Below are 9,607 nucleotides of genomic sequence, written 5' to 3'. Positions count from 1 at the left end.
GGCAATTTGACCAACTAAGATACAGCGCCTCTGTGAATGCCTTACACTAAAACCTAAACCATCGTCCATATCCACCATTATAAAACAAAACATTCAGCAACTACACTCTCCTGTCACAGGCACTGCTGGGATTTGAACGCAGGATCTCCTGTTTACTAGACAGGCACTTTGACCAACTAAGCCATAGCACCTGTGTGAACTCCTTTTTAATTGAATTCAAACCATTGTGCATCTCCACAACTAGATTTAAAATATTCAAAGTCAACACTCCCACGTAAGAGGCACTGCTGGGATTTGAACCCAGGATCTCCTGTTTACTAGACAGGCGCTTTAACCAACTAAGCCACAGCGCCTCCTTGATGTGGTTATCACAAATGTGATACCTTTGTTAGTCCATTTCCACCAGAGCTAAAGTAAGTTTTCTTTTTACACTTTAAGTTTCCATATAACTTTACTTTCTGAGGCACTGCTGGGATTTGAACCCAGGATCTCCTGTTTACAAAACAGGCACTTTGACCAACTAAGCCACAGCGCCTCTGTGAATGCCTTACACTAAAATCTAAACCATCATCCACATCCACCAATATAAATCAAAATATTCAGCAACTACACTCTCCTGTCAGAGGCACTGCTGGGATTTGAACCCAGGATCTCCAGTTTACTAGACAGGCACTTTGACCAACTAAGCCACAGCATCTGTGTGGACTCCTTTTTCCTTAAATTCAAACCTTTGTGCATCTCCACATCTATGATTCAAAATATTCAATGTCAACACTCCCACGTCAGAGGCACTGCTGGGATTTGAACCCAGGATCTCCTGTTTACTAGACAGGCACTTTAACCAACTAAGCCACAGCGCCTCCTTGATGTGGTTATCACAAATGTGATACCTTTGTTAGTCCATTTCCACCAGAGCTAAAGTAAGTTTTCTTTTTACACTTTAAGTTTCCATATAACTTTACTTTCTGAGGCACTGCTGGGATTTGAACCCAGGATCTCCTGTTTACGAAACAGGCAGTTTGACCAACTAAGCCACAGCGCCTCTGTGAATGCCTTACACTAAAATCTAATCCATCATCCACATCCACCAATATAAATCAAAATATTCAGCAACTACACTCTCCTGTCAGAGGCACTGCTGGGATTTGAACCCAGGATCTCCAGTTTACTAGACAGGCACTTTGACCAACTAAGCCACAGCGCCCCCTTGATGTGGTTATCACAAATGTGATACCTTTGTTAGTCCATTTCCACCAGAACTAAAGTTAGTTTTCTTTTTACACTTTAAGTTTCCATATAACTTTACTTTCAGAGGCACTGATGGGTTTTGAACCAGGATCTCCTCTTTACAAAATAGGCACTTTGACCAACTAAGATACAGCGCCTGTGTGAACTCCTTTTTAATTGAATTCAAACCATTGTGCATCTCCACAACTATGATTTAAAATATTCAAAGTCAACACTCCCATGTAAGAGGCACTGCTGGGATTTGAACCCAGGATCTCCTGTTTACAAGACAGGCGCTTTGACCAGCTAAGCCACAGCGCCTCTGTGAATGCCTTACACTAAAATCCAAACCATCGTCCACATCCACCAATAAAATCAAAACATTCAGCAACTACACTCTCCTGTCAGAGGCACTGCTGGGATTTGAACCCAGGATCTCCTGTTTACTAGACAGGCACTTTGAACCAACTAAGCCACAGCGCCTCCTTTATGTGGTTATCACAAATTTCCATTTCCACCATTTCCAGTCCATTTCCACCAGAACTAAAGTTAGTTTTCTTTTTACACTTTAAGTTTCCATATAACTTTACTTTCAGAGGCACTGATGGGTTTTGAACCAGGATCTCCTCTTTACAAAACAGGCAATTTGACCAACTAAGATACAGCGCATCTGTGAATGCCTTACACTAAAACCTAAACCATCGTCCATATCCACCGTTATAAAACAAAACATTCAGCAACTACACTCTCCTGTCACAGGCACTGCTGGGATTTGAACGCAGGATCTCCTGTTTACTAGACAGGCACTTTGACCAACTAAGCCATAGCACCTGTGTGAACTCCTTTTTAATTGAATTCAAACCATTGTGCATCTCCACAACTATGATTTAAAATATTCAAAGTCAACACTCCCACGTAAGAGGCACTGCTGGGATTTGAACCCAGGATCTCCTGTTTACAAAACAGGCGCTTTGACCAGCTAAGCCACAGCGCCTCTGTGAATGCCTTACACTAAAATCCAAACCATCGTCCACATCCACCAATATAAATCAAAAATATTCAGCAACTACACTCCCACGTCAGAGGCACTGCTGGGATTTGAACCCAGGATCTCCTGTTTACTAGACAGGCACTTTGACCAACTAAGCCACAGCACCTGTGTGAACTCCTTTTTAATGGAAGTCAAACCTTTCTGCATCTCCACAACAAAGATTTAAAATATTCAAAGTCAACACTCCCACATGAGAGGCACTGCTGGGATTTGAACCCAGGATCTCCTGTTTACTAGACAGGCACTTTGACCAACTAAGCCACAGCGCCTCCTTGATGTGGTTATCACAAATGTGATACCTTTGTTAGTCCATTTCCACCAGAACTAAAGTTAGTTTTCTTTTTACACTTTAAGTTTCCATATAACTTTACTTTCTGAGGCACTGATGGGTTTTGAACCAGGATCTCCTGTTTACTAGAGAGGCACTTTGACCAACTAAACCACAGCGCCTCCTTCAAGTGTTAATCTCAAATTGTAAACCAGTTTTAGTCCATTTCCACTCGAACGAAAGAAAAGTTTATTTTTATAGTTAAAATAACACTTTACTGTCAGAGGCACTGCTGGGATTTGAACCCAGGATCTCCTGTTTACTAGACAGGCACTTTGACCAACTAAGCCACAGCGCCTCCTTCAAGTGTTAATCTCAAATTGTAAACCAGTTTTAGTCCATTTCCACTCGAACGAAAGAAAAGTTTATTTTTATAGTTAAAATATCACTTTACTGTCAGAGGCACTGCTGGGATTTGAACCCAGGATCTCCTGTTTACTAGACAGGCACTTTAACCAACTAAGCCACAGCGCCTCCTTGATGTGGTTATCACAAATGTGATACCTTTGTTAGTCCATTTCCACCAGAACTAAAGTTAGTTTTCTTTTTACACTTTAAGTTTCCATATAACTTTACTTTCAGAGGCACTGATGGGTTTTGAACCAGGATCTCCTCTTTACAAAACAGGCAATTTGACCAACTAAGATACAGCGCCTCTGTGAATGCCTTACACTAAAACCTAAACCATCGTCCATATCCACCATTATAAAACAAAACATTCAGCAACTACACTCTCCTGTCACAGGCACTGCTGGGATTTGAACGCAGGATCTCCTGTTTACTAGACAGGCACTTTGACCAACTAAGCCATAGCACCTGTGTGAACTCCTTTTTAATTGAATTCAAACCATTGTGCATCTCCACAACTATGATTTAAAATGTTCAAAGTCAACACTCCCACGTAAGAGGCACTGCTGGGATTTGAACCCAGGATCTCCTGTTTACTAGACAGGCACTTTAACCAACTAAGCCACAGCGCCTCCTTGATGTGGTTATCACAAATGTGATACCTTTGTTAGTCCATTTCCACCAGAACTAAAGTAAGTTTTCTTTTTACACTTTAAGTTTCCATATAACTTTACTTTCAGAGGCACTGATGGGTTTTGAACCAGGATCTCCTCTTTACAAAACAGGCAATTTGACCAACTAAGATACAGCGCCTCTGTGAATGCCTTACACTAAAACCTAAACCATCGTCCATATCCACCATTATAAAACAAAACATTCAGCAACTACACTCTCCTGTCACAGGCACTGCTGGGATTTGAACGCAGGATCTCCTGTTTACTAGACAGGCACTTTGACCAACTAAGCCACAGCACCTGTGTGAACTCCTTTTTAATTGAATTCAAACCATTGTGCATCTCCACAACTATGATTTAAAATATTCAAAGTCAACACTCCCATGGAAGAGTCACTGCTGGGATTTGAACCCAGGATCTCCTGTTTACAAGACAGGCGCTTTGACCAGCTAAGCCACAGCGCCTCTGTGAATGCCTTACACTAAAATCCAAACCATCGTCCACATCCACCAATATAAATCAAAAATATTCAGCAACTACACTCCCACGTCAGAGGCACTGCTGGGATTTGAACCCAGGATCTCCTGTTTACTAGACAGGCACTTTGACCAACTAAGCCATAGCACCTGTGTGAACTCCTTTTTAATGGAAGTCAAACCTTTCTGCATCTCCACAACAAAGATTTAAAATATTCAAAGTCAACACTCCCACGTCAGAGGCACTGCTGGGATTTGAACCCAGGATCTCCTGTTTACTAGACAGGCGCTTTAACCAACTAAGCCACAGCGCCTCCTTGATGTGGTTATCACAAATGTGATACCTTTGTTAGTCCATTTCCACCAGAACTAAAGTTAGTTTTCTTTTTACACTTTAAGTTTCCATATAACTTTACTTTCTGAGGCACTGATGGGTTTTGAACCAGGATCTCCTGTTTACTAGAGAGGCACTTTGACCAACTAAACCACAGCGCCTCCTTCAAGTGTTAATCTCAAATTGTAAACCAGTTTTAGTCCATTTCCACTCGAACGAAAGAAAAGTTTATTTTTATAGTTAAAATAACACTTTACTGTCAGAGGCACTGCTGGGATTTGAACCCAGGATCTCCTGTTTACTAGACAGGCACTTTGACCAACTAAGCCACAGTGCCTCCTTCAACTGTTATTCTCAAATTGTAAACAAGTTTTAGTCCATTTCCACTCGAACGAAAGAAAAGTTTATTTTTATAGTTAAAATATCACTTTACTGTCAGAGGCACTGCTGGGATTTGAACCCAGGATCTCCTGTTTACTAGACAGGCACTTTAACCAACTAAGCCACAGCGCCTCCTTGATGTGGTTATCACAAATGTGATACCTTTGTTAGTCCATTTCCACCAGAACTAAAGTTAGTTTTCTTTTTACACTTTAAGTTTCCATATAACTTTACTTTCAGAGGCACTGATGGGTTTTGAACCAGGATCTCCTCTTTACAAAACAGGCAATTTGACCAACTAAGATACAGCGCCTCTGTGAATGCCTTACACTAAAACCTAAACCATCGTCCATATCCACCATTATAAAACAAAACATTCAGCAACTACACTCTCCTGTCACAGGCACTGCTGGGATTTGAACGCAGGATCTCCTGTTTACTAGACAGGCACTTTGACCAACTAAGCCATAGCACCTGTGTGAACTCCTTTTTAATTGAATTCAAACCATTGTGCATCTCCACAACTATGATTTAAAATATTCAAAGTCAACACTCCCACGTAAGAGGCACTGCTGGGATTTGAACCCAGGATCTCCTGTTTACTAGACAGGCGCTTTAACCAACTAAGCCACAGCGCCTCCTTGATGTGGTTATCACAAATGTGATACCTTTGTTAGTCCATTTCCACCAGAACTAAAGTTAGTTTTCTTTTTACACTTTAAGTTTCCATATAACTTTACTTTCTGAGGCACTGATGGGTTTTGAACCAGGATCTCCTGTTTACTAGAGAGGCACTTTGACCAACTAAACCACAGCGCCTCCTTCAAGTGTTAATCTCAAATTGTAAACCAGTTTTAGTCCATTTCCACTCGAACGAAAGAAAAGTTTATTTTTATAGTTAAAATAACACTTTACTGTCAGAGGCACTGCTGGGATTTGAACCCAGGATCTCCTGTTTACTAGACAGGCACTTTGACCAACTAAGCCACAGCACCTCCTTCAAGTGTTAATCTCAAATTGTAAACCAGTTTTAGTCCATTTCCACTCACTTTTTAAACTTTAAGTTTCCATATAACTTTACTTTCAGAGGCACTGATGGGTTTTGAACCAGGATCTCCTCTTTACAAAACAGGCACTTTGACCAACTAAGATACAGCGCCTTTGAATTTTTAAAACCTAAACCATCGTCCATAACCGTTATAAAACAAAACATTCAGCTTCTACTGTCAGAGGCACTGCTGGGATTTGAACCCAGGATCTCCTGTTTACTAGACAGGCACTTTAACCAACTAAGCCACAGCGCCTCCTTGATGTGGTTATCACAAATGTGATACCTTTGTTAGTCCATTTCCACCAGAACTAAAGTTAGTTTTCTTTTTAACTTTAAGTTTCCATATAACTTTACTTTCAGAGGCACTGATGGGTTTTGAACCAGGATCTCCTCTTTACAAAACAGGCAATTTGACCAACTAAGATACAGCGCCTCTGTGAATGCCTTACACTAAAACCAAACCATCGTCCATATCCACCATTATAAAACAAAACATTCAGCAACTACACTCTCCTGTCACAGGCACTGCTGGGATTTGAACACAGGATCTCCTGTTTACTAGACAGGCACTTTGACCAACTAAGCCATAGCACCTGTGTGAACTCCTTTTTAATTGAATTCAAACCATTGTGCATCTCCACAACTATGATTTAAAATATTCAAAGTCAACAATCCCACTGTAAGAGGCACTGCTGGGATTTGAACCCATGATCTCCTGTTTACTAGACAGGCACTTTGACCAACTAAGCCACAGCGCCTCCTTGATGTGGTTATCACAAATGTGATACCTTTGTTAGTCCATTTCCACCAGAGCTAAAGTAAGTTTTACACTTTTTACACTTTAAGTTTCCATATAACTTTACTTTCTGAGGCACTGCTGGGATTTGAACCCAGGATCTCCTGTTTACAAAACAGGCACTTTGACCAACTAAGCCACAGCGCCTCTGTGAATGCCTTACACTAAAATCTAAACCATCATCCACATCCACCAATATAAATCAAAATATTCAGCAACTACACTCTCCTGTCAGAGGCACTGCTGGGATTTGAACCCAGGATCTCCTGTTTACTAGACAGGCACTTTGACCAACTAAGCCACAGCATCTGTGTGATGTTTATCACAAATTCAAACCTTTGTGTCCATCTCCACAAACTAAAGATTTAAAATATTCAAGTTCAACACTCCCACTGTCAGAGGCACTGCTGGGATTTGAACCCAGGATCTCCTGTTTACTAGACAGGCACTTTGACCAACTAAGCCACAGCGCCTCCTTGATGTGGTTATCACAAATGTGATACCTTTGTTAGTCCATTTCCACCAGAACTAAAGTTATTTTCTTTTTACACTTTAAGTTTCCATATAACTTTACTTTCTGAGGCACTGCTGGGATTTGAACCCAGGATCTCCAGTTTACTAGACAGGCACTTTGACCAACTAAGCCACAGCGCCTCTGTGAATGCCTTACACTAAAATCCAAACCATCGTCCACATCCACCAATATAAATCAAAAATATTCAGCAACTACACTCCCACGTCAGAGGCACTGCTGGGATTTGAACCCAGGATCTCCTGTTTACTAGACAGGCACTTTGACCAACTAAGCCACAGCACCTGTGTGAACTCCTTTTTAATTTAATTCAAACCATTGTGCATCTCCACAAATATGATTTAAAATATTCAAAGTCAACACTCCCATGTAAGAGGCACTGCTGGGATTTGAACCCAGGATCTCCTGTTTACAAGACAGGCGCTTTGACCAGCTAAGCCACAGCGCCTCTGTGAATGCCTTACACTAAAATCCAAACCATCGTCCACATCCACCAATATAAATCAAAAATATTCAGCAACTACACTCCCACGTCAGAGGCACTGCTGGGATTTGAACCCAGGATCTCCTGTTTACTAGACAGGCACTTTGACCAACTAAGCCACAGCACCTGTGTGAACTCCTTTTTAATTGAATTCAAACCATTGTGCATCTCCACAACTATGATTTAAAATATTCAAAGTCAACACTCCCACTTAAGAGGCATTGCTGGGATTTGAACCCAGGACCTCCTGTTTACTAGACAGGCACTTTGACCAACTAAGCCACAGCGCCTCCTTGATGTGGTTATCACAAATGTGATACCTTTGTTAGTCCATTTCCACCAGAACTAAAGTTAGTTTTCTTTTTACACTTTAAGTTTCCATATAACTTTACTTTCAGAGGCACTGATGGGTTTTGAACCAGGATCTCCTCTATACAAACAGGCACTTTGACCAACTAAGCCACAGCACCTCTGTGAATGCCTTCCACTAAAATCTAAACCATCATCCACATCCACCAATATAAATCAAAATATTCAGCAACTACACTCTCCTGTCAGAGGCACTGCTGGGATTTGAACCCAGGATCTCCAGTTTACTAGACAGGCACTTTGACCAACTAAGCCACAGCGCCCCCTTGATGTGGTTATCACAAATGTGATACCTTTGTTAGTCCATTTCCAAGAACTAAAGTTAGTTTTCTTTTTACAACTAGATTTAAAATTTCCATATAACTTTACTTTCAGAGGCACTGCTGGGATTTGAACCCAGGATCTCCTGTTTACAAAACAGGCACTTTGACCAACTAAGATACAGCGCCTGTGTGAACTCCTTTTTAATTGAATTCAAACCATTGTGCATCTCCACAACTATGATTTAAAATATTCAAAGTCAACACTCCCATGTCACTGCTGGGATTTGAACCCAGGATCTCCTGTTTACAAGACAGGCGCTTTGACCAGCTAAGCCACAGCGCCTCTGTGAATGTTAAAAAATCCAAACCATCTCCACATCCACCAATATAAATCAAAAATATTCAGCAACTACACTCCCACGTCAGAGGCACTGCTGGGATTTGAACCCAGGATCTCCTGTTTACTAGACAGGCACTTTAACCAACTAAGCCACAGCGCCTCCTTGATGTGGTTATCACAAATGTGATACCTTTGTTAGTCCATTTCCACCAGAACTAAAGTTAGTTTTCTTTTTACACTTTAAGTTTCCATATAACTTTACTTTCAGAGGCACTGATGGGTTTTGAACCAGGATCTCCTCTTTACAAAACAGGCAATTTGACCAACTAAGATACAGCGCCTCTGTGAATGCCTTACACTAAAACCTAAACCATCGTCCATATCCACCATTATAAAACAAAACATTCAGCAACTACACTCTCCTGTCACAGGCACTGCTGGGATTTGAACACAGGATCTCCTGTTTACTAGACAGGCACTTTGACCAACTAAGCCATAGCACCTGTGTGAACTCCTTTTTAATTGAATTCAAACCATTGTGCATCTCCACAACAAAGATTTAAAATATTCAAAGTCAACACTCCCACATGAGAGGCACTGCTGGGATTTGAACCCAGGATCTCCTGTTTACAAGACAGGCGCTTTGACCAACTAAGCCACAGCGCCTCTGTGAATGCCTTACACTAAAACCTAAACCATCGTCCATTCCACCAATTATAAAACAAAATATTCAGCAACTACACTCTCCTGTCAGGCACTGCTGGGATTTGAACCCAGGATCTCCTGTTTACTAGACAGGCGCTTTAACCAACTAAGCCACAGCGCCTCCTTGATGTGGTTATCACAAATGTGATACCTTTGCTAGTCCATTTCAACCAGAACTAAAGTAAGTTTTCTTTTTATAGTTTAAGTTCACATATAACTTTACTGTCAGAGGCACTGCTGGGATTTGA

At 41.2% G+C, this 9,607-nt stretch overlaps 33 non-coding genes across 33 annotated transcripts; all 33 read right to left on the bottom strand.

Annotated features, from left to right (window-relative positions):
* Positions 1 to 279: 279 nt before the first annotated feature.
* On the bottom strand, positions 280 to 353 carry trnat-agu (transfer RNA threonine (anticodon AGU)). Its single transcript has one exon. It is a non-coding gene; the product is annotated as a tRNA-Thr (tRNA).
* A 108-nt stretch (positions 354 to 461) lies between these two features.
* trnat-ugu (transfer RNA threonine (anticodon UGU)) lies at positions 462 to 535 on the bottom strand. Its single transcript has one exon. It is a non-coding gene; the product is annotated as a tRNA-Thr (tRNA).
* Positions 536 to 786: 251 nt separating this feature from the next.
* trnat-agu (transfer RNA threonine (anticodon AGU)) lies at positions 787 to 860 on the bottom strand. Its single transcript has one exon. It is a non-coding gene; the product is annotated as a tRNA-Thr (tRNA).
* A 108-nt stretch (positions 861 to 968) lies between these two features.
* On the bottom strand, positions 969 to 1,042 carry trnat-cgu (transfer RNA threonine (anticodon CGU)). Its single transcript has one exon. It is a non-coding gene; the product is annotated as a tRNA-Thr (tRNA).
* An 88-nt stretch (positions 1,043 to 1,130) lies between these two features.
* On the bottom strand, positions 1,131 to 1,204 carry trnat-agu (transfer RNA threonine (anticodon AGU)). The gene has a single exon. It is a non-coding gene; the product is annotated as a tRNA-Thr (tRNA).
* A 270-nt stretch (positions 1,205 to 1,474) lies between these two features.
* trnat-ugu (transfer RNA threonine (anticodon UGU)) lies at positions 1,475 to 1,548 on the bottom strand. The gene has a single exon. It is a non-coding gene; the product is annotated as a tRNA-Thr (tRNA).
* Positions 1,549 to 1,635: 87 nt separating this feature from the next.
* On the bottom strand, positions 1,636 to 1,710 carry trnat-agu (transfer RNA threonine (anticodon AGU)). The gene has a single exon. It is a non-coding gene; the product is annotated as a tRNA-Thr (tRNA).
* Positions 1,711 to 2,147: 437 nt separating this feature from the next.
* Positions 2,148 to 2,221, bottom strand: trnat-ugu (transfer RNA threonine (anticodon UGU)). Its single transcript has one exon. It is a non-coding gene; the product is annotated as a tRNA-Thr (tRNA).
* An 89-nt stretch (positions 2,222 to 2,310) lies between these two features.
* trnat-agu (transfer RNA threonine (anticodon AGU)) lies at positions 2,311 to 2,384 on the bottom strand. Its single transcript has one exon. It is a non-coding gene; the product is annotated as a tRNA-Thr (tRNA).
* Positions 2,385 to 2,473: 89 nt separating this feature from the next.
* On the bottom strand, positions 2,474 to 2,547 carry trnat-agu (transfer RNA threonine (anticodon AGU)). Its single transcript has one exon. It is a non-coding gene; the product is annotated as a tRNA-Thr (tRNA).
* A 283-nt stretch (positions 2,548 to 2,830) lies between these two features.
* trnat-agu (transfer RNA threonine (anticodon AGU)) lies at positions 2,831 to 2,904 on the bottom strand. Its single transcript has one exon. It is a non-coding gene; the product is annotated as a tRNA-Thr (tRNA).
* Positions 2,905 to 3,006: 102 nt separating this feature from the next.
* trnat-agu (transfer RNA threonine (anticodon AGU)) lies at positions 3,007 to 3,080 on the bottom strand. Its single transcript has one exon. It is a non-coding gene; the product is annotated as a tRNA-Thr (tRNA).
* A 432-nt stretch (positions 3,081 to 3,512) lies between these two features.
* Positions 3,513 to 3,586, bottom strand: trnat-agu (transfer RNA threonine (anticodon AGU)). The gene has a single exon. It is a non-coding gene; the product is annotated as a tRNA-Thr (tRNA).
* Positions 3,587 to 4,018: 432 nt separating this feature from the next.
* On the bottom strand, positions 4,019 to 4,092 carry trnat-ugu (transfer RNA threonine (anticodon UGU)). The gene has a single exon. It is a non-coding gene; the product is annotated as a tRNA-Thr (tRNA).
* Positions 4,093 to 4,344: 252 nt separating this feature from the next.
* trnat-agu (transfer RNA threonine (anticodon AGU)) lies at positions 4,345 to 4,418 on the bottom strand. The gene has a single exon. It is a non-coding gene; the product is annotated as a tRNA-Thr (tRNA).
* Positions 4,419 to 4,701: 283 nt separating this feature from the next.
* Positions 4,702 to 4,775, bottom strand: trnat-agu (transfer RNA threonine (anticodon AGU)). Its single transcript has one exon. It is a non-coding gene; the product is annotated as a tRNA-Thr (tRNA).
* A 102-nt stretch (positions 4,776 to 4,877) lies between these two features.
* On the bottom strand, positions 4,878 to 4,951 carry trnat-agu (transfer RNA threonine (anticodon AGU)). Its single transcript has one exon. It is a non-coding gene; the product is annotated as a tRNA-Thr (tRNA).
* Positions 4,952 to 5,383: 432 nt separating this feature from the next.
* Positions 5,384 to 5,457, bottom strand: trnat-agu (transfer RNA threonine (anticodon AGU)). The gene has a single exon. It is a non-coding gene; the product is annotated as a tRNA-Thr (tRNA).
* A 283-nt stretch (positions 5,458 to 5,740) lies between these two features.
* Positions 5,741 to 5,814, bottom strand: trnat-agu (transfer RNA threonine (anticodon AGU)). The gene has a single exon. It is a non-coding gene; the product is annotated as a tRNA-Thr (tRNA).
* A 235-nt stretch (positions 5,815 to 6,049) lies between these two features.
* On the bottom strand, positions 6,050 to 6,123 carry trnat-agu (transfer RNA threonine (anticodon AGU)). The gene has a single exon. It is a non-coding gene; the product is annotated as a tRNA-Thr (tRNA).
* Positions 6,124 to 6,739: 616 nt separating this feature from the next.
* trnat-ugu (transfer RNA threonine (anticodon UGU)) lies at positions 6,740 to 6,813 on the bottom strand. The gene has a single exon. It is a non-coding gene; the product is annotated as a tRNA-Thr (tRNA).
* A 252-nt stretch (positions 6,814 to 7,065) lies between these two features.
* trnat-agu (transfer RNA threonine (anticodon AGU)) lies at positions 7,066 to 7,139 on the bottom strand. Its single transcript has one exon. It is a non-coding gene; the product is annotated as a tRNA-Thr (tRNA).
* Positions 7,140 to 7,246: 107 nt separating this feature from the next.
* On the bottom strand, positions 7,247 to 7,320 carry trnat-agu (transfer RNA threonine (anticodon AGU)). The gene has a single exon. It is a non-coding gene; the product is annotated as a tRNA-Thr (tRNA).
* An 89-nt stretch (positions 7,321 to 7,409) lies between these two features.
* Positions 7,410 to 7,483, bottom strand: trnat-agu (transfer RNA threonine (anticodon AGU)). The gene has a single exon. It is a non-coding gene; the product is annotated as a tRNA-Thr (tRNA).
* Positions 7,484 to 7,572: 89 nt separating this feature from the next.
* On the bottom strand, positions 7,573 to 7,646 carry trnat-ugu (transfer RNA threonine (anticodon UGU)). Its single transcript has one exon. It is a non-coding gene; the product is annotated as a tRNA-Thr (tRNA).
* Positions 7,647 to 7,735: 89 nt separating this feature from the next.
* On the bottom strand, positions 7,736 to 7,809 carry trnat-agu (transfer RNA threonine (anticodon AGU)). The gene has a single exon. It is a non-coding gene; the product is annotated as a tRNA-Thr (tRNA).
* Positions 7,810 to 7,898: 89 nt separating this feature from the next.
* trnat-agu (transfer RNA threonine (anticodon AGU)) lies at positions 7,899 to 7,972 on the bottom strand. Its single transcript has one exon. It is a non-coding gene; the product is annotated as a tRNA-Thr (tRNA).
* A 268-nt stretch (positions 7,973 to 8,240) lies between these two features.
* On the bottom strand, positions 8,241 to 8,314 carry trnat-agu (transfer RNA threonine (anticodon AGU)). Its single transcript has one exon. It is a non-coding gene; the product is annotated as a tRNA-Thr (tRNA).
* Positions 8,315 to 8,426: 112 nt separating this feature from the next.
* Positions 8,427 to 8,500, bottom strand: trnat-ugu (transfer RNA threonine (anticodon UGU)). Its single transcript has one exon. It is a non-coding gene; the product is annotated as a tRNA-Thr (tRNA).
* An 83-nt stretch (positions 8,501 to 8,583) lies between these two features.
* Positions 8,584 to 8,657, bottom strand: trnat-ugu (transfer RNA threonine (anticodon UGU)). The gene has a single exon. It is a non-coding gene; the product is annotated as a tRNA-Thr (tRNA).
* An 83-nt stretch (positions 8,658 to 8,740) lies between these two features.
* On the bottom strand, positions 8,741 to 8,814 carry trnat-agu (transfer RNA threonine (anticodon AGU)). The gene has a single exon. It is a non-coding gene; the product is annotated as a tRNA-Thr (tRNA).
* Positions 8,815 to 9,246: 432 nt separating this feature from the next.
* On the bottom strand, positions 9,247 to 9,320 carry trnat-ugu (transfer RNA threonine (anticodon UGU)). Its single transcript has one exon. It is a non-coding gene; the product is annotated as a tRNA-Thr (tRNA).
* An 86-nt stretch (positions 9,321 to 9,406) lies between these two features.
* Positions 9,407 to 9,480, bottom strand: trnat-agu (transfer RNA threonine (anticodon AGU)). Its single transcript has one exon. It is a non-coding gene; the product is annotated as a tRNA-Thr (tRNA).
* Between the last annotated feature and the right edge of the window lie 127 nt (positions 9,481 to 9,607).

This window comes from Anoplopoma fimbria, chromosome 6, assembly GCF_027596085.1.
Source record: "Anoplopoma fimbria isolate UVic2021 breed Golden Eagle Sablefish chromosome 6, Afim_UVic_2022, whole genome shotgun sequence".
Taxonomy (NCBI): domain Eukaryota; kingdom Metazoa; phylum Chordata; class Actinopteri; order Perciformes; family Anoplopomatidae; genus Anoplopoma; species Anoplopoma fimbria.
The sequence above is the reverse complement of the archived record's forward strand: the minus strand, read 5'-3'. Positions and strand labels throughout refer to the sequence as shown.